This window comes from Lynx rufus, unplaced genomic scaffold, assembly GCF_022079265.1.
Source record: "Lynx rufus isolate CCGP_SWC_20201006 ecotype Redwood Valley unplaced genomic scaffold, mLynRuf1.p SCAF_5, whole genome shotgun sequence".
Taxonomy (NCBI): Eukaryota; Metazoa; Chordata; class Mammalia; order Carnivora; family Felidae; genus Lynx; species Lynx rufus.
In genome coordinates, this window is record NW_025814867.1 from 109406466 (window position 1) to 109428862 (window position 22397).

The following is a 22397-nucleotide window of genomic DNA, read 5'->3' on the forward strand; positions in this document are numbered from 1 at the left end:
ACTATTTTTTTTTGTGTACACTGAGATTAGATTTCAAATGCATTTTGTTTTAAATAATCAAGTCTCTCAATGATTTGTTGACCTATCCCCTCCCCTTTGTCATGCTTTCTTTATTATCTATTATGCTCTTGTTTTTTCTAGGGTCTTTTTGTTAATTATCTTGCTAAAAGTATTTTAAAGGTTTAAAATCCTTCATAACAGGAGAAAGAGGGCTGGTCTGAGGTGAGTAGCAGGAGAGAAAGTTTACTATACAATTCTACCAAATTCTAACCTCTGTGTTAAGATCGTTTCCAACAAGGGCCCGGCAGAATGGCTCCCACAAAGATTAATGAGAATAAGGAAGGTCATTCTGCCATCAACAAGGCAGTGACCAGAGAGCACACCATCGACATTCACAAATTAATCCATGGAGTGGGTTTCAAGAAGTGTGGCCCATGGACACTCAAAGAGATCTGGGAATTTGCCATGGAGGAGATGGGAACTTCAGATGTGCACACTGAGACCAGGCTTCACAAAGCTGTCTGGGCTGAAGGAATAAGGAATATTCCACACATATCTGTGTGCGGCTGCCCAGAAAATGTAATGAGGATGAAGATTCACCAAAAAGCTCTATTTGTTGGTTAGTTATGTGTGTGTCACTACTTTCAAAAATCTGAAGACAGTTAATGTGGATGAGGACTAACCACTGATTGTCAAATAAAAGTAGAAAACCACCAAAAAGAAAACAAAACAGCAAAGGAAGCAATGTTTTTTCTACACTTCCCCTAACTGTCCTTGAGCATAAAAACCTTACTTTTAAAGCAAGCAGGAAACTGTTAGAGTAACAGCTATCACCACATGACTGGAGAGATGTCCAGGAGCTAGAAGGAATTGTGAGCCCTAACAGGGTGTTATTCCATCTTTAGGATACACCCCGGAGTACTCATGGTGTACCACTGTCATCAAAGTTGCTCAGGGCTCATTTAAATCCTGGTTCGGTCACATCCTGGCTGTGTAACCTGGGTGTGGTTCTAAACATCTATTTCCTCACCATAAAATGAGCTCATATAATGCCCCTATCACTGGACTCTTGTAAGAATTAGATGAAATAATAAACAGATGGCATTTGACAATGCTGAACACACAGTAGGTATTCAAGAAAAGATGGCTCCCTACACCACTCCTAACTGCCTCCTTCCAGAGAGAGCCCAGTGGCATGTGAACAGAGCAGCCACACTCCATGTCTTTCAACACGTGACTGGAACTTTTATTGGGGAAGGTGGCCTTATAGGTTACCCAGTCACCTTCTCTTTTCATCTTTGCCTAAAGTTAGCTTCCATGGAAACTACCCACAAGATTTAAGAGAACAATTACTGATCCAAGACCTTCCCTCCACATAATCTTTTTCATTGATTCCTTTCCAGCCATCCTTTCTCCTGATGCCTAGCAGATGATGGATTCAAGTACATAACAGAACCTCCCAAGAGAAGGAGCAGTGGATATTCAGAGTATATTCAGATTACAAAGCTACTGTAGTAGAGTCATCTGAACCAGCTCTCATCTTCTCCCTGCTCCTATGGGTTGGGTTGAATCTAAGAATTAGAGGGAAGCAATTTGAAGCAGACATCATTTATCATCAGCCAGTGTGAGATCACATTGTAGTATAACTTAGGGCCATAGAATCCATGAACACTGTGTTAGCAATATTAACTAGAGTACTCATTCAAAGGAATATAAAGAATATAAAGTTAAGCACTGACAATCAGTAATGCCTGAGGCTGCAAAATTTGCAATTCACAAGAAAGGACTGAGAGACTAGAAATTTGGTTATTAATAGTAAGGGTCCTCAGAAAAAGTGTGGGTGGGTCAAAAATACCAAGAAAGGGGTTAAAGGAAAAGAAATGCTGGAAATAAAAGAAGGGAGAAGCATTAAGAAAGGGTTGTCCCTGTAGGACAGTCCTCTTTGTCCCCAAAACCTAAGCAGAGAGCCTTTGTGGAAGGAAGAGAACAAGGGAATTCTGGAGATATATCATGGGCAAGGCACCCAATTTCCTCCCCTTACCCACAGAACTTTGAGAAAACTATCTAAACTCCCCAGTAAAAAAAACCACATGAGCCTTCACTGAGGCTCAATGTGGTTTCAGTTGAGGGAAAGTGAGTCATTAACTCCCTCCTCATGACCATGTGAGGGTCTCTCTAGCCCCACCCTGTGGACTGCTGGGCAGTGAGGAAAACCCACCTGCAGATAATGTCCTGGCTGAAGACACGCTAAGACAATCCCTGTCAAATAGTTAAGGAGCAGAGATGCCATACAGGTGAATGACACAGCCAGAAGTTGCTCAGGCATTTTGGCAATGGCCATTCCCTAGGAAGATCGCCATTCTCCCTATTTCCTCCCTCAGAGCTGAGGTGTCCTTTTCCCCATCCTTAGATATTTGGAAGTGCCGGCTCTCCCTGTCTGATCCGTGCTTTCCAACACCCTATCTCCAAAACTTCTCCTTGGCCCTTCCCCTAGGGTCCAGCACCTACTTCCTGATTCAAGGCCCTGAAGCAGTGTCCTCCTCATCTTCATCAGCATTTCCTGCCCCCCAAACCCCTAGCTCCGACATTCCATTTCTTATCTGTCTCTACCTGGCCACAATATTTGGGCTCTTCTGGACAGCCATTCCCCTAGCCCTAATAGATTAACTCACCCTGCACTGCTTTTTTTTTTCCCCTCTGCAAATTCATTAACTAGCTGATCTAATATAAGCTCCATAAAGGTGGGGGTTTTGGTCTGCTATGCTCACTACTATACCTTGAGCGTCTGCAATAGTGCCTGGCATCTAGTAAGCTGTTAGTAAATATTTGTTGGGTTAATTAATGAATCTCACTAAAAATTAACCCTTCCTCTCCACAACTTCTCCTCTAGTATCAGCAGGTAATCTTCAGCCCGAAGGTTCCCATCTCCTTGCATGGCAAACCCAGAGCCACCTCCAGAATTTGAAGGTCATATTTACATTTTAAAGAGAATCAACCCTCGAAGAGTTGTTTTGTTTTCTTATCCATTTTTAAATACCTATACCCTACATTTATATACCTTACACATGTATATAATCAAGTATTTTTATTTAATCTTTTGAGGGTTTTTCTTAGTCTCCAAACATTTTTGGTAGAAAGGAATGCTTTGAAAAAAAAGATACATTATCCTCTCCCTGTATAAACTCATAAAGAGTGACTCTGATATATTTGATGGCACATTCTTTTACTACCTACAGAACCAGATGTTAAGAATTTGAAATAATTAACTCTTTGAAAGTAGTTCTTGCCGTTACCACGTCACATTTTAGGATTTAACAGAGACGCAGAAGTAAGCTGGCTTTGCGGCCCATGGAGCTCGACCACTAGCTACTTGATCTTGAACCAAACATTGAAGGCCCCTGAGTCTAAGCGACTAGTGTGTAAAAAAAGGTGCCAAGATCTACCTCACAGGGTAGTTGGTGTGAAGATACAAGATAATGCATACAGAGCAAACGATACAAAAATCTACTGCATAGCAGGTGTTTAATAAATTATAGCTACTAATTTTAGTATTTCTATTATTACTCAAGAGATGATTTGCATCCTAATGTAAATGTACTATGCCTGCAATTAAGGTAAGAAGCCACAAGATGAGGGGTGCCTGAATGGCTCAGTTAGTTGAGCGTCTGACTCTTAATTTCAGCTCAGGTCATGATCCCAGGACTGTGAGTTCAAGCTGTGCACTGGGCTCTGTGCTGAGAGTGGAGCCTGCTTGGGATTCTCTCTCTTTCTCCCTCTGCCCCTAACCCCCCCCCCACACACACACACACAGCAATTTGTGCATGCATATGCTGTTCCTCTCTCCCTCTCTCAAATTAAAAGAAAAAAAAAGTCACAAGATGAAGTTGATGTCTTTATGGCCTGAGTATTAAAAATCACCTTGTCTCCTTTTTCTGTTTTACCAAACAAGAGATGGTTTTTTCCCAGTGTCTCTGTCAGGCCTCTTGGTTTTCATTTCACCAACCATACTTCAGGTATAATTTACCTGAAATGGAAAGAAGCCTGTTTTTCTTATTTAGTACCATAAAACTGAGCTCTATTTTTAACTATATGAGTAATTAATATACCAAACACACATTTCAAAGCCAACAATCTAAAAAGAAAATAAATACCAAAGGGCAACACTTTGGTAGCTTTTTATTAATATGTAACTGATGGTGTTTATTCCAATACCAAATCTTGATAACTCTCCCAATTTCCATTAATTTAACCTCCTTCCTTAAAACTGTAATCATATCAAGGATGTAGGGCTACCAGTCCTCTCAGTATCTTTTTTATGGTGCTTCCTCCATCAGCATCTGGTTTCCCTCTTCTAGTTAAGTGATGAATAGGATTTAATTTCACTTTCTCCCCCTCTTGCTTCTACAGCCTCAGAAGCACAACACCTCCTATCCCTTGCACTAGGCACAGCCAAGTGACATATTAAGTGCTACTGAGGATTGCTATGGGAGTGTTGCCTCTGGTGCTGGCCGGTAGGACTATGAGGTCCCAGGCCAGTCATGTCACCTGTGGAATTCAGTGCCATCCTCTCTAGAACATGGTCTCCAGAATCTATGGAAGCTCTGAGAATCCATGACTTCATGATTTCTTAAAGATAAAAATGGTCAGTCCAAAGTTAACAAAAAATAATAATAATATGGGAAAGTAAATTCAGTAAAACTAGACCTCCAATATAGACAATCAAAATGTAACAGAAATCTCTGAAAGACTCTGTTTCTCGGAACCCACTGAGTAAATAAACCAATGTGTTAGAGGTCCCTAATGAGTGCAACTTCCTTAATTTTTGATTTGTGTGTGTCTGGGTGCTTTGTCCTCTTAGATTATAAATTCCTCCAGGAATGGAAATAGACCTTTTTCCAGCTCAATGTCTATCCCATAATAATCCAACAAGAATCACTTGAAAGCTGATAGCTGACTGACCGATTAAAAATCTGCTTTTGTTGACAGAGTTATACAAATCCTATTTGGCAGCACTGTAAAAAATATATATGAAATGCACTGACAAGTTTAACTTTTATTTGGCATATAGAGGGAGAGGTTCCGTGGTTTACTCTTTTACTGGGAAAGCTATCAAGTAACCTTATCTTGTTCCAGCACCTATGCCAAATCATATCTACCTATGACTTCCATAATTTGTTTCTACTTACATATTCTTTTAGTGGCTCCACATTTCAAGACATTGTATTTGGTGACATAGACTTTATAACCTAATAAATTCAAAATGCTCATATTTTATAGTTCATTCAAACCAGCAATCTAAACTTCTTTTAAATAGAAAACGTTACTAATTCCCAACCCTTGTTAAAGTCTTGCATCTAATTTCTCAGTTCTTGTTCCTAGGATGCATAGCATTGCTGGAAAATTTTTATGAAGCCATGCTCAAAAGCATCCTGGTGTAAAATAATAAAGGCAAATATAAAGAGGGATGTAGCCTGTAATTCAAACATTGATGGATAATATACGTGCTTAAAGATAAACCCAAGGTAAAAATTAACAACTGTTCAAAAACTCATTCTCCTTACTTTGTTATTTCTGGTTTTCAATTGCTATAATTAAAAGGACTTGTTTCCCATGAACATCAAAGACAGCAGACAGATGCTATAAAATGCTTACAAAAACCTTATTTTCAGTTTGTTGCCAATACTTTAAAGGGAGAAACAAAGTGTGAGGGTTCTAGACTCCTCTATGCTCATCGCAATTTGAGATTTGAGCTCCTTATCATCATTGCCATTGTCCCTTGTTATTGTTTTTTCCTTCCCCAGATTCAACACTGACTTTCTTTGTTTTTCTGGCCAACCCATTCAATCTCTATGGCAGATTCTGCTAGAATTGTTCTTGATTCATCAAGCTCACAGGTAGGCAATGAAAATTTGGGAGACTGAAGACTGAAGAATATTAAATAAAGAGGGTATTTAATGGTGCTGTATTGAGGTGCTGTAAAGACAGAGATTGAAGATGGAAATGGACTCCCAGAGACAGCCAGATTTATAAATCAACACTCAACATTGTGCCCTGTGGAATATAATTGATTGTGAACTAGCTCACATACATCTTAAGCCTTCTCTTGGATTGTTTCTCCCCTGACTTTGACCTGACACCAGGTCAAAACTCTCCAGCAGTATCTACTCCTACCATTCCTCAGAATCATCACAATTTAGGAAGCAACATACTCTTACTTCCTCTCAGCCACTCCCGTACCATCAATCTACCATGGCTCTCTGCAACGCCTGGCTTTTTGAAACACTTTTCCCTGGCTCCCAGCTCCCTCTGTGTTGCTGTTTTCTAGCAACCTGTGAACCCCTCAGTATTGTTCTTGATAGCTTAGCCTTTGGCTTACATCTTCTCCCGACTCATTCATGGCAATGTCTTGTTAATCTCAGTATCCATATGGGATGGCCCTCGTCACACTCCAGCCTCAACATTCTGATACCATCTCTGCACCTCTACTGAAGCACTCACACTTACCCTGGATCTGTTATTCTGCAGAATTGCTCCCTTGAAAGATTTTTAAATCTCAGTTTCCTTTCTTTGCCCACAAGCTATCCTTCCTCCCCTTTCACATCTACTGAAATGGCTGTTCAGTCACCTCATCCTGCTTTCAGCATGTTCATTCTTCTATTTCCTCCTTTACTCACCTCCTTACCACTCCAGGTTCTCATAATGAAAAACTTTAGTATTATTCCCATGAACACAACCAGAACCCCTTGTGTCATCCTTCCTCAAATTCTGTCATTCACTCTCAATGCTCATGTATCAGGCTACTGAATACTACTTGAAGAAAATCTTGACTCGGGTCACTTGTTTTCATTCCAAAATCATACCATCTGGCCTCAGTGGGGCCTTCACTGATGTTCACAATTTTAGAGTTCAGTTCTGAATGAGACTTTATCACTTTTGCCTTATCAAACTGTTATCACTAACCTCAAAATCTACTCTCCTCTTTATCTTCTCTTTTCTTAATAGTGTTCTACATGATGTGAATTTAATCAGTTTTCCTTCTCTGTTCTTCAATTTTCAGCATGTGTAATCCATCCTCCCCTTTACTCCTTTTTCAAAGATGGACATTCCTGCTAACTACATGTCCATTTCTTCCCCAACTCCTCCAAGAGGGTCTTCTTATCCATCATCATGCCCATATCTTCCTCTCTGGCAGTCTTCCTCAGGTCTCCCACACTCATACAAGGCTTTTCCAAACTTCCTACCTTCATGAGGTATCACCTTTCTGTATTCTTTTACAACCACCAAGCTTCTTGGAAAAGTGTTTATGCTTTATGCTTCCACTTCAACTTCATTTACTCCTCACTTACGTGTATCTGACCAACATGGTCAGCCCTTCAGGGTCACCAGTGACCAACTAGTCATATAATGCATGTGTCCGCTTAGAAAGTGAGTAGGGAAAAGAAAACACTAAAATATTACTTGTAAGGAAATCAAATTAAGGACTTTTTTTTATACATTTTTATGCTTTTCCAAATACTCTTTAATGAGTAGTCCTTTCACAATCAAAAGGGCAAAAAGGACTTACATTTTTTTCTCATTTCTCTTTCTCAGTCTCCCTGAGGTATTTGACCCTATTGATGGCTCGTCCCCAAAACTCTTTCCAGAGTCACCCAATAGGTGTGCAGTATCTGCAGTCACATGAGGTCATACACTTAGAAAGACCCAGCTCAGTTTAGGGTTTTTCCATCTTCATTTTGAAATTCTTAATAATTTGTTAACAGGGGTCTCATATTTTCATTTTACACAGAGCCCTGAAAATAATGTGTCTAGTCCTGACTCTTCCCTTAACTTCTGATCCTATATTCTCTTTTTTCTACATTTCTAACCTTCTTTTCTATTTCATCACTCCACTCACTAAATTCAGTTCATGACAGTGGTTACCATCACCCACTTCACATCTCTCCTTTGTTATTCTCACCAATGGCTTCAGCTTTCACTCCACCAAATGTCACCCAAGTGTTGCCTGAATCCTGAGATTCAAATTCACATTTCTGCCCATAAGTGTGTATTTCCACAAGGGTGTTCAGTAAACACTTCACACTAACATGTCCAAAAAGGAATTCAGTCTGTACTTATGTATTCTATTCTTCTATGACTATCGTCTTTCACTCAATTCTAGATCTACTCCTAGAGATGCATGTGGCTATAGTTCATTCACTTTCACTGCTCTATAGTACTCCATTATATGAATACACTTCAATTTATTTCTCTGTTTTACTTGCAATGAATATCTGGGTTGTTTTGGGAGTTTTGTTACTTGTTGTTAGGTCTGGTTACACACATGCAGGAAGAGTTTCCTTAGGTTGTAAAACTAGAAGTAAAATTGTCAAGTCATAGAGTACATACAAATTCAATTTTACTTGGCAATACCACAGTGTCTTCAAAGTGGTTGCATTACTTTACATACACTCCCACCCAGAGGGTACAAAAGTTCTTGTTGCCCTGTACCCTCACTCATTTGATATTATCAGATTAAAATTGGCCAACATCATTGTATCTCATCCTGATTTTGACTTTCGTTTCCCTGATTATTAATGGGAATTAGCATATTTCATATGTTAGCTATATATGAAATGTCTCCTATTCTTATACTGCCTTTATAATAGGAAAATTTCTTTAGTAATTAAAATCTACACCACAGGCAGCTGTTGTCAGTATAAGGAAGAACACTAAAGACGTACAGTCCTATCCTCACTTAGACGATGGACTTGACCAGTTTCAAACAATTATACTTTGGAATTTGCTTACTCTCAAGGCAATAATGTTCTGTAAAACTAGCTGTGTAAGGAATCATCTGTGGCTTTTAAACCTTTCCATGCAACCAGCATGAAGTTACTCAGTGCCATGTTTAAAGAAAGACTAACTTCAGGGGTAGGCACAGTGTGGAAGAAAGAATTTTCTTTCTTAGTACTTAGCTCCTAATCCAGTAAGAATAAGAACTAAAAAGAAAACACAAGTGTAGATTGTTTAATGAAGAGTCTACTACACTCATAAAAGAATGTGTGAAAACCGTGGGAAATAGAAGCACCCTGCCAACCCCAGCCCAACCCAATCTCACCTCTCCTAGACACTTCCCCCTATACTTTCTGGAGTTCCCCAGGCATGTTCTCGTAAGTCACTGCTTCCTGTCTATCATTACCTAAGTCTTTTGCATCAGAGAAGAAAGACTAAGTGTCTTGAGGCAAGGAATCTCCAAAGTTGAGTTGAGGTTAATTAGCTTACAAAGTATACTTGACCATGAATTTCAGATCCCTGAATTAGGGAAATGAAATTATTATTAATTCAGTTCAATCTGACAAATATTTGTTAAGCAGCTACTATGTCCAAAAACAATATGATAGAATCCTGGCCACTCAGGAAGCAAACTTGACATACCAAGAACAAAAAAGACTTTCATACCTCTTATTCTAAAATAGAAAGACACTATCAAGCTACACCCTGATTGCATCATACCTTTATGCACTATATTTAAGTGCTATATTTAATAAATCTGTTCCTTATTTTCTTATCCAGTGTCTACTGTGAAAAAATGTAACAGCATTTCTTTCAGAAGATCCTTAGTAATTCACAATTATTGTTCTAACACTCCCTCCTCTAAACTAAATAATAATAATAGCTAAAATTTTGGGGGCACCTGGGTGACTCAGTTGGTTAAGCGTCCAACTTCAGCTCAGGTTATGATCTCACAGTTCGTGAGTTCGAGCGCCACCTCGGGCTCTGTGCTGACAGCTCAGAGCCTGGAGCCTGCTTCAGATTCTGTGTCTCCCTCTCTCTGCCCTTCCCCTGCTTGCACTCTTTCTCTTAAAAATAAACATTAAAAAATTAGAATTTTTGGAGTTCTTACTACGTACCAGGAGTTACAGCATTACATGCATAGCATCTCACTGAATCTTCACAACACTCTTTTTGCTGCTCCTGTTGTTGCTTCAGGTGTAATTCCCATATAACAAACAGCACATGTTTACAGTATACAATTTGATAAGGTTTGATGATGTAAATGAATAAAAGATGTAATGAAACCATCACCACAATCAACATATCCATCACCCCCAAAAGTTTCTTCATGACCTTTTATAATCCTTCCTTTTCACTCCTCCCTGTTCTCTCTCTCCTTACCATTCCAAACAAATACTGATCTGTCAGTGTAGACAAATTTGCATTTTCTAGAATTTTCAAAAATGGAATCCTACAGTACATTCTTTTTCTGGCTTCTCTATTCAGCATAATTATTCTGGGAGTCATCCATGTTGGTGTAATTATTAAACGTTTATTCTTTTTTATTCCTTTGTTCATGTTCCATTGTCTGGATATACCATGATTTGTTTATCCATTCACCTGTTACACTCGACTTGTTTCCAGGTTTTAGCCATTACACATAAAGCTGCTACATCCATATACAAGTTTTTGGGTGAGCATATGCTTTCATTTCTGTTGTATAAATATCTAGGGGTGGAAGGACTAGGCTATACTGCAGATATATGTTTAACATTTTAAGAATCTGCCATTCCTATTGCTGCTGTAACAAATTACCAAAACCTGACTGGCTTAAAACAGCACAAATTTATCTCTTACAGTCTAGAGGTCAAAAGTAAGTCTAAAGTCAAGGTGTTGGCCAGACTGTGTTTCTTCTGGAAACATCAGGGGAAAATCCATTTGCTTTCCTTTTCTAGCCACTAGTCTGCCTGCATTCCATAGCTCAAGGCCTCTTTCTCAGAACATCCTTTAACTTCCTGCTTCTGTGATTATGTCTCCTACTACTGACTCTCTACCTCCTACCTACCTCTTAAAAGGACCTTTATGATTACATTGTACCCATCCGCATAATCCAGGATAATCTGGATCTCCAAGGGCTTTCACTTAATCACATCTACAAAGTCCCTTTACCATAAAAAGAAACACATTCACAGGTTCCAGGGACAAAGATAAGAACATCCTTTTTTTTTAAGTTTATTTATTTATTTTGAGAGAGAGAGAGAGAGAGAGAGAGAGAATCCCAAGCAGGCTCTGCCCATTAGCACAGAGCCCAATATGGGGCTTAAACTCACAAACCACAAGGTCATGACCTGAGCCAAAGTCAAGAGTTGGTCACTTAACCAACTGAGCCACCCAGGTGCCTCAAGATATGAACATCTTTGAGGCACCATTATTCAACCTATCAATGTCTTCCAAAGAAGTTATATCATTTTACATTCTCATCAGCAATATAAGAGTTCTAGTTCCTCCACATCCTTACCAACTCTGGTTATGGTCAGCCATTTTAACATTAGCCATTCTAATAGGTTTATTTTGGAATCTCCTTATCATTTTAATTTGTACTTGTTAAATAGCAAATATAACAAATAACAAAGATGTTGAACATCTTTTCATGTATTTATTTGCCATCTGTAAATCTTAGGTAAAATGTCTGTTGAAATCGTTTTCCCATTTTTATTGGAATTTATGGGGTTTTTATTGTTGGATTTTGAGAGTTCTTTATCAAAATCCAACAATAAAAAACCCCATAAATATATATATATATATATATATATATATATATATATATATATATTTTAATATTTATTTTTGAGAGAAAGAGCACAAGTGGGGGAGGGGCAGAGAGACAGGGAGACACAGAATGTGAAGCAGGCTCCAGGCTCCAAGCTGTCAGCACAGAGATCAGTGTGGGGTTCAAACTCACAAACCATGAGATCATGAACTAAGCTGAGGTCAGACACTTAACCGACGGAGCCACGCAGGCGCTCTATATATTCTAAATACAAAACCGTTATCAGGTATGATCTGCAAATATTTTATGCCAGTTTGTGGCTGGTCTATTCTCTTAACATGTCTCTCAAAAAGCAGTTTTTAATTTTGATTAAGTCCAATTTATGAATTGTTTTCTTTTACAGATTGGACTTTTGGTGCTATATCTATAAAGCCTTTGCCTAACCTAAGGTCAAAAAGTTTTTCTCTTGTGTTTTCTTCTAAATATTTTATAGTTTTAACTCTTTTAGGTTTGTGGTCCATTTTGAATTTAGCATTGTATATGGCATATATGCAAGTTCTTTATATTGCATATAAATATCGAGTTGTTTCATCACCCTTGGTTGAAAAGCCCACTTTCTCCACTGAATTGCCTTAGTACCTTTAGTTCTCCATGTGTGTGGGTCTATTTTTGGATTCTCTGGTCTACTGCCTTCACCCATGTGTCCATCTTTATACCATTAACACACTTTCTTGATTATTGTATTTTATAAGACTTGAAATCAAATCGTGTTAGTCCTCCAACTTTTATCTTTTTTAAGTTGTTTTGGTTATTTTAGGTCTTCTGACTTTTTATTTTGAATTTTAAAATCATCTTACAATTTACTAAATCCTATGGGAATTTTTATTGCGATTGTGTTAAAACTTCATTTTGTTTAGAACTGGCATCACAGCAGCATTGATTCTCCTGACCTATGAACAGTGTGTATCTATTATTGAATTTTTTCAACAATGTTCTGTAGATTTTAGTATATGGGACTTGTTCTTCTTTTGTCAAATATAACTCCAAATATTTTCATATTTTTGATGCTATTTTAAATGTTATCTTTTTCAATTTCTGACTGTTCATTGCTAGTATATACTAATACAATTGATATGTGTATGTTGATGCTGTATCCAGCAACCCTGATAACTCATTTATTAGATCTAGTAATATCTTTAGATTCCATTGGAATCGCTGCATGAAAGAACATGCTGTCTATGAATAAAGACAGTTTTTGTGGGTTTTTTTTTTCCAAACTGAATGCTTTTTTTCCTTTGGTTAGTGCTATAAATTTCCTTATCATTACTGATTTAGTAGCATTCCACAGATTTTAATATGTTCACAGTACTTTCATTTTCATTTAGTTCACAGTACTTTCTGATTTCCCTTTTAATTTCTTCTTTGACCCATGAGTAATTTAGAAATATGCTGTTTGGTTTCCAAATATTTGGTGTCTTTCCAGAGATCCTTCTGTTATTGATTTAATTCCACTGTAGCCAGAGAACATACTTTGTATGACTTCTATCCTTTTAAAATTATTTAGACTTATTTTATGGCCCAGAATATGATGTCTGTTGATGTTCTATACACACTTGAAAATAAATGTCTGCATTTGAAAATAAGCTGCTATTGTTAAGTGAATTATTTTAGGTCAGGCTGATTGTTTTATTCAAGTCATATATCTTAACTGGTTTGCTGTTTACTTGTTCTACCAACTATTGAAAGAATTATATTGAAATATCTTACCATAAATTGTGGATTTGTCTATTTCTTCTCACAGTTTTATCAGTTTTTGTTTCATGTAGTTAGGAGCTCTGTTATTCAGAACATGAACATTTAGGAATGTTATTTCCTCCTGATAAAATGACACATTCATTATTATGAGATAAACTTCTTAATCCCAAGTAATAATCTTTGCTCTGAAATCTATTTTGTCTGTTATTAATATAGCCACTCCATCTTTCTTTTGACTAATGCTAACATAATGTATCTTGGTCCAAACTTTTAATCTTCTCATGTCCTTATATTTAAAATGAATTTCTTGGTGCACCTGGGTGGCTTATTTGGTTGAGCATCCAACTCTTGATTTTGGCTCAGGTCATGATCCTAGGGACGTGGGACTGAGCGCTGTGCTGGGCTCCATGCTGAGCATGGAGCTTGCTTGGGATTCTCTCTCCCTTCCCCTCTGCCTCTCTCCCCACCTCACTCATGCTCTCTCTCTCTCTCTCTCTCTCTCTCTCTGTCACTCAAATAAAATAAAAATGCAGTTCTTGTAGCTAGCATACAGTTGGATCTTCCTTTTTATCCAATATGAGAATTTCTACCATTTAATTGAGGTGTTTAGTCCATTTACAATTAATGTAACTATTGATATGGTTAGATCTAGACCTATCATCTTGCTGGTGTTTTTCTATTTGTCCCATATAATCTTGGTTCCTTTTTTATTTTCTGCCTTTTTCTGAATTAAGTGAATATTTTTATGATATCTTATCTCCTTCATTGAAAATATTAGTTATAACATTTGTTTCAACAATGTACTTTCATTTATCCCTTCTAGTCTCTGTTGTTTTTGTCATACATTCTGTTCTACAAATGTATATTAGTTTTCTAATTGGTTTTCTGCATAACAAATTACAATAAACTTAGAAGCTTAACACAAGGCCATTTATTATCTCACAATTCTGTAAGTCAGAAGTCTGGAATGACCTGGCTGGGTTTTCTGCTTGGGGTCTCACAGGCTGAAATCCAGATCTCAGCCCACTCTCTTCTCATCTGGAACATGGGGTCTTCTTCTAAACTCTTTCCTATTACTAACAAAATTTAATTCCTTGTGGTGTTAACTTTGAGGTCCCCATTTCCCTGTCGATTGTTGACAAGGGGTCACTCTCAGCTATGTGTGGCCACTCTCCAATCTTTGTACATGGACCCCTCCATTTACAAAGCCAGGACCAATATATCAAATTCTCCTTTGCTTTTTTCTCTCTGCCCTCCCCTTCTGCTACCAGATAGAGAAAAGTCTCTGTTCTTTAAATGACTTGTAGGATTAGTTAGATCCAGCTGGATAATCTTTCTATCTCAAGGTCAACTGTGCTATAAAACATAATGTAGCATAACATGTAGAAGACAACAATATTATCATATTCAATGATGCTGGAGATTAGAATTGGAATCTTGGGGGCCATTCTTATCATTCTGGTTACCACAATATGTTATAAACTTCACACACTACAACATCGTTATCATTTTAATATTTAATTTTCTTTTAAAATATTTAAGAAAAATTATCTTATATTTTACCTATGTAGTTATCAAGTCCAACGTTCTTCATTTCTTAGTATAGATTGATATTTCCATTTTCTATCTTTCTCCTTCTGTATGAACAAGTTCTTTTAACATTTCTTGTTAGGTAACTCTGCTAAAGATGAATTCTTTAGGCTTTTGCATGTCTAAAAATCTTTATTTCACCTTTGTTTCTCAAAGGTATGTTTACTAGGCACATACTTCTAGATGACAATTTTCATTTTGTCATCTTTAAAATTTTGAGTCAGTGTCTCCTCAATTCCATTGTTTCTGATGAAGATCTGCTATGATCATTACCTTTTTTCTTCCATACATAACACATCTACCCTTCTTTTATTGTGTATAACATTTTCTCTTCATCAATTTTATTTAGCAATTTGATAATGATGTGCCTTGGTGTAGTTGTCTTCAAACTGCTTGCGTTTGAGTCTCATTGTGCTTCTTGGATCTGTGTGTTTATAATTTTCACTAAATTTGGAAAACTCTCAACCATTCCTTCTTCAAATACTTTTCTGTATTTCATTTTTTCAGGAACTCCTATTACATCTATATTACACTGCTTGAAATTGTCTTACAGCTCATTGATGCTCCATTTATTTTTTTATTCCTTTTGACTATGAGTTTCATTTTGAATTGTTTCTATTGCTATGTCTTCAAGTTCATTATTTTTTCTTCAATGTCTAATCTGCCATTAATCCCATCCAGTATATTTGTTATCTCAGACATTGTAATTTTCATCTCTAAAAGTTGATCTGGGACTTTTTTTTATGACTTTTGTGTTCTCACTTCTTATTGAACATATACAATACAGTTACAATAACTGTTTAAATAACTATCTACTAACTTGAACAACTGTTCCAGTTGTGAATTCATTTTATTTTCCTTCTCATTATGAGTCATATTCCCAATTATTCTCATGCTTGGTAATATTTGATGTATTGCCAGACATGAATTTTATTTCACTGTATGCTGAATATTTTGGTATTTTTTAAATACTCTTAACCTTTCTTCTAGGACACAGTTAAATTATTTAGGAACAGTTTGATCATTTTAGGTCTTGCTTTTAAAATTTGTAAAACAGGACAAATTTACACATTATTGTAGGGCTAATTATTTCTCACTATGGAAGCAAGAATCTTTGGGTATTCTCCTGTGATTCATGACATTTTCAAGTCTAGCTAGTGGGAACAGACTATTCCTGGCCCTGTGTGAAAACTGAGCACTTTTCCATCTACTTTTAAATGATTATTTTCCAATCCTAAATAATTCCTCAAATGCAGGTGCTGGTCAGAACTCAGATCAATACTGGAGAAAGTCCCTCTGCAGCTCTGCAGGATTCAAATATCTGAAAATACCTCCTACTTTCATGCTAAGAAACCCAAGAGTTTTCTTAGTCCTGTCAAATACCTCTGCCTTATAGTGTTGTTAATCCCCTCACTACTTTCAGTAGTAAGTATATTAAGATCACAGAGTGTCTTTTCTTTTTGTAATTTTTTTGTGTTTATTTTTGAGAGACAGCATGAGTGGGGGAAGGGCAGAGAGAGAGAGAGAGAGAGAGAGAGAGAGACAGAATCTGAGGCAGGCTCCAGGCTCCAAGCTGTCAGCACAGAGCGCAATATGGGGCTTGAACTGTGAGATCATCACCTGAGCCAAAGTCAGATGTTTAACCAACTGAGCCACCCAGATGCCCCAAGATCACAGGGTATTCTAAGTAGGTGGTATTCTAAAAACTGTTGTGGAACTTGAGGATTTTTATCTCATACAAGACCTTCTGCAGTAAAATTCAGCCTTCATGGGGCGCCTGGGTGGCGCAGTCGGTTGGGCGTCCGACTTCAGCCAGGTCACGATCTCTCGGTCTGTGAGTTTGAGCCCCGCATCAGGCTCTGGGCTGATGGCTCGGAGCCTGGAGCCTGTTTCCGATTCTGTGTCTCCCTCTCTCTCTGCCCCTCCCCCATTCATGCTCTGTCTCTCTCTGTCCCAAAAATAAATAAAAACGTTGAAAAAAAATTAAAAAAAAAATTCAGCCTTCAGGTGCATCATTAATTTTCTTTAGGATGATATGCAGTCAGAACTTCTTAGAGTGACAAGTCATCTCCTTACCACATTCCAGTCCACTCAGGTGGGTCACATGACTTTTCTAATGGGGCTGTCCCATCAGGCACAAAACAACTAGCTATCCATATTCAGGGCCCCAAGAATCTTATATTGAACAGATCAGAAGAGTGATTTAGCTTCCTTTTTGGTAGAGTAAATAATATTAAACCAGAAATGTAAATATCCTTTTTTTTCTTTAATAAAGATTTGTTTTATCTTAATTTCTGGTGATAATCAGAAGTAGTTTGGAATGTTATAGTCTTTAGTTGTTTACATTGTTGAGCATTTAGTTACCCATAAAAAAAAACACTTGAGAAACTAACACCTAAAACAATCTAGCAATCCTTTTTGTAATCTTACAAGATGAGTAATTTCAGCTTCCAATTTGCCTTTTTACAAATAAGATGTTCAGATACTACTATTATATGTTCTATTTAATACTGAAAGACTTGCTATCATAGTTGTTTGTATTGTTTTGGTGATGGATAGCCATAGACATATTCTCTATGAGGCAACCTCTTGAAAAGAATTCTGTTCAACTGACTCTTCTCTCTTGCATCTTCACCTTCAATTAAGCCTGTCAATAGTCTCTTTATTCTCAAAAGAAACCACCACCACCACAACAACAAAGGTAGAGGAAATCTTCCTTTTTTCCTGAGATGTTGTTTGTATGCCTCTCCTTCCCCTCAGCATCAAACTCTTTCAAATACTTACAACCTCCACTTTCCTCATTTCCTACTCACTTCTAACTCCTGGTAATCTAGTTTTGCCCTCTATTACCTTACTACACCATAGTCCAGTGGGAAACCAGGCTGTTACAGGTCACTATCTCATCATATAGTAACAAACAAAATCCTCTTTCACCTCTACAACTCTGCAACATTTAACACAACAGATCGTCCTTTCTTGAAAGTCTCATCCTCTGTTGGCATTTAGGACACAACACTCTTTCTGTATGCCTTCTGTATCTACAACCCAATCTTCTCTGCCCACCTAATCAGGCTCCTTTTTCTGCCCCTGTCTCCTAAATGTAGGCTTACCCCAAGGATAAACCTTTGGAGTTCTTGCCTATTCTTGCTTATACTCCTGTAACATTCCCAATCAATATCATGGCTTCAACTATGACTTCTGGAAATATGGCTCCCGGCTATCTCCAGCCCTCCGGCTCTGCTATATTTAGAGTCAGCATTTCCAACTGTTACGGGAGACATCTCCACCTAAATTTCCCTATAAAACACCTCACGCTAACTATGTCAATGACTAAATTTAAGACCTTTATTTCCAAATTTATTCCCTTCTGTATTCCGCAGTTTATTTTATAACATACTCAACTACCCAGCCACCCAGGATCAAAGCCTCTTTACTCTATTTGATTCTGATGTCACCCTTGCAACTTCACAATCAGACCCCATTCAGCTGATCAGATCTAAGTCTTATATTTAAAACTGTCCTCTCCTTTTCATTCCCACTGCCACTACCCTGATCTCATTACTTCTTCATAGACTAAGGCAATCTACTCATCCTTCAGTCTCACCTTTTTTCCAAAGCACAGTCCCATTTATGCTAGTCTAATCTGGAAGTACAGCTCTGATCAAGTAACTCTTCTTTCAAATGCCCTTGACTACCAAAAAGTCTTAATTTGTTTCTACCTTTATTTCCAAAAATACCAAGACCTAAACCCAATTGAAATACTCTCTGTTCCCCCCAAAAAATCAGTGCTTCCCTATCCCAGGCCCCCACTTATTTTATAATTTATCTTTTCTCTGAAATGCCCTGCTCCCTGCCTTAATTCTATCCTTTCTTCAAAACCCGGTAAAATTCACCTTCTTAATTTTTACTATTATCATCTAACATGGAAATATGTTATCAACATTATCAATCCCATAATTATGTTTTTTACATTTTACATTGTTTTGCAGATATTTTATAAATCCTGTCTCCCTTATAAACTGTAAACTTGTTAACATTTAAATTACCATTGCATTCTTCATGATGCCTGCATGGTAAATAATAAAATTAACAGATTAGTACATAATGCTGAATTAATCATCAGCCAATTCGCCAAACTTCAATGTTTCATAAAGGGAAAAAGATGATGTATAAGATGGATTCTTTGCTCTCTAAAATAACTACAATGCAAAGGAGTGTATAATCAGTGTTATGTGGTCAAAGAGATAATTGGTGGTCTAAGGCAGTCTTAGAATGAGGATGATGGGGGGTGGGGGCAGGGTCCTCTTGAAGAATAGGTAGGATTTTGTAAGCATATATGCAAAGGAATACATTTCTTGTTCAGTGTGAACAGAGGCATAGAGAAGCAAGACAGTTTGAGAAGTTCAGAGAAAAATGACTGGAACAGTTTATCCAAATGAGAGAGTTCATGTGGGGGATCCTAACAGATAGAGCTGGAAGTGCAAGTTAGGGCTAGATCATATAATCTTTGTCCCACTGGTGACTGGGGTTGGTAGCAACTGCCAGAGAACAATGAACACTGGGCCTTGCCAACATCAAAATTATCAGGCACTCACTTGGCCATGATGACTATCAGAGTTTTCCCGCTTCACAGTTCCTATGGCATCATACTATCTTATAATAGTCAGTTCTAGATTTTCTTTGTGTCCAGTTTATTCATCTATTTGTTTATTCAAACATGCATTTAAAAACATATTATATTCTAAACATTGTGTAATACCCTAAGGATTCCAAGATGAATAGCCATGCTTCTAACCCCAGGAGCTTTGCATTTCAGCAAAATGTCAGTGTTAAGTTTTTAGCTAGCTAAACTGTTATGCAGATGACATGAAGTCTTATTTTGGGTCCAATCTAAATGTGTTTTGTGATTCATCTGTTTTGTTTTGCTTTGGTTGCTTATTGGTCTTGTCAGTTAATATATATTATTTTATAAAAGAGAAGGACACTAGTCATTTTTATTTTTACTTTAACAAGAGTACATCAAAAAAGGCTTTTCCTCATAGAAAGATCTTTGTGATTCAGGTAATTACTTACCATCCTCTCCATAAAGGAAAATACTGGAATTTTTTTACTTATAGTTTTATTCTTCAATCTGTGGCTAGAATAATGCCCTGAAATAGACTTTACTTAACCTAGAATTTCTCCCAGTTTTGGAGGCAACAATGCTGTTTGGAACTTTTTTTCTTAACACACTTACAGTAAATGATAACTGAGATCCCTGTTCGCAACTTCTAACCTAACCCACTATGAAGTAATGCTAAACTATGAAGTAATGCTCCCAAATTATTTTTTGTCCTGCTGGGGAAGAGGAACAAGAATGGATAAGGGATTTTCTCTCTTGGATTCTTTGTGACCTCAAAGCTTAAGACATTAATTATACTAGTCTCACTTTAAACTGCTGACAGTACTCTTTTAGTGCCATCAGCTTCCTCTTTCCTTTTATCATTTCCTCTTTAGAAGTAGTTTCCTATTAGTGTCAATACTTTCTTTCATATAATAGTTATATTTTTAAAAGCCAGTAGATAAGCCTGCCCAAAGAGCTGGAAAATCAAATGTAGCAGCAATGTAGCACTGGAAGTTTCATATTCAATATCTTCTTTCTCCCTAAAAGAACAAATAAATAATTTCTCACCAGAAATCTCATTGGTTTCAATGACTGCTGAGAGAGAGAGATTTAATGGAGGAACTTTATATAGAGGTCCAGGTTCTGGATCCCATTAGATGGTTGAGGTGGTACAAAGTAATTCTTTGGGAAATAGAGTCAGAAAGCAGACTGGAATACTAATCATTGGGAAATACAAATCAAAATAATAATGAGATATCACCTCATATCTGTTAGAATTACTATCAAAAAGACAAGAAATGGCAAGTGTATGTGAGGATGTGGAGAAAGGGGAACCCTTGCACTGTTGGTGGGAATGTAAATTGGTGGAGCTACATGAAAAACAGTATAGAGTTTCCTGAGAAAATTAAAAGTAGAAATACTATATGACCCAGTAATTCCACTACAGGGTATTTACCCAAAGAAAATGAAAACACTAATTCAAAAAGATATGTGTATATCTTTCTGATATATATATGGATAGATACATACATACATACATACATGTAAGTATATGTGTGTATATATATTTTTTCAGCCATAAAAAAGGAATGAGATCTTGCCATTTACAACATCATAGATGAACCTAGAGGGTATTAATGCAAGTGAAATAAGACAAAGAGAGACTAACACCATATGATTTCACTTATATATGGAATCTAAAAAACAAAACAAAAGAAAAATAAATAAAAAGCAGAAATAGACCCATAAACACAGAGAACAAACTAGTGACTGCCAGAAGGTAGGGGGATTGGGAAAGGGCAAAATAGGAGTAGGGGAGTAGGGGATACAGGCTTGCAGTTGTGAAATGAATAAGTCACAGAGACCAAAGTCATAGGAAGGTATTATAATAGCATTGTATGGTGACAGATGGGAGGTACACTTGCGGCAAGCATAGCATAATGTAAAGACTTGTTAAATCACTATGCTGTATACCTGAAACTAACATAACATTGTGCATTAACTATACTTCTTAAAAAAAAAAGAAACAGAATAAAGGGTAAATATATTGGAAATATATAAAATATTTTTTAAAATTATTCATACATACATTTTTAAATTTCTTTAAAAGCTATTGATTGCTAAAAATAGAAATAACAGAGAAAGTCAGAATATGGCAGAGTAGGAGGATCCTGACCTCACCTCCCCCCACAGATACAGCAGAGCACAACTGCATGTAATGCAACTCACTGTAAAGACAACGTGAAGACTGTCAGAACAGATATTTCACAGCCAAAGACAAAGACAAGACCACATCAAGAGGTTAAAATGGAGAGAAACACAGTAGAGAACAAAACCCTCAGTGAGGCAACCCCACAAGCAGGAGGGGTATCACATGGGTGGAGGAGCAAGAAGATTAAGCCCCATAACAGGCCTCCTGACCCTGGGGTGTACACTAGGACAACAAGCCTCTTCTAACATCTGGCTTTGAAAATTAGCAGCACTTAACTCCAGGAGTGCTTGAGAGCTATAGGAAACTCAGTCTCCATGCTTCAAGGGCCAGTGCACTATATAACTGAGCCCAAGACCCAACACAGAAGCAGCAGTTTAGAAACCACTTAGGTTATATGTGAAGAAGATTTATTGATTGGGGTGCCTGGGTGGCTCAGTCGGTTGAGTGTCTGACTTTGGCTCAGGTCATGGTCTTGCAGTTTGTGAGTTTGAGCCCCACGTCGGGCTCTGTGCTAACAAACAGCTCAGAGCCTGGAGCCTGCTTCAGATTCTGCATCCATCTCTCTCTCTCTCTCTCTCTCTCTCTCTCTCTCTCTCTCTCTCTCTCCCCCCTTCCCCTGCTCATGCTCTGCCTCTCTCAGTCTCTCAAAAGTAAATAAATGTTTAAAAAAATTCTTAAAAAAAAAAAGATTTATTGGTTAATTTTAGGACATG

The 22397-nt window shown here is 37.4% G+C and overlaps 1 pseudogene; it reads left to right on the forward strand.

Moving 5' to 3' along the window:
- Window positions 1–309: 309 nt before the first annotated feature.
- Window positions 310–682, forward strand: LOC124525916 (60S ribosomal protein L31-like; annotated as a pseudogene).
- The last annotated feature ends 21715 nt before the right edge of the window (window positions 683–22397 follow it).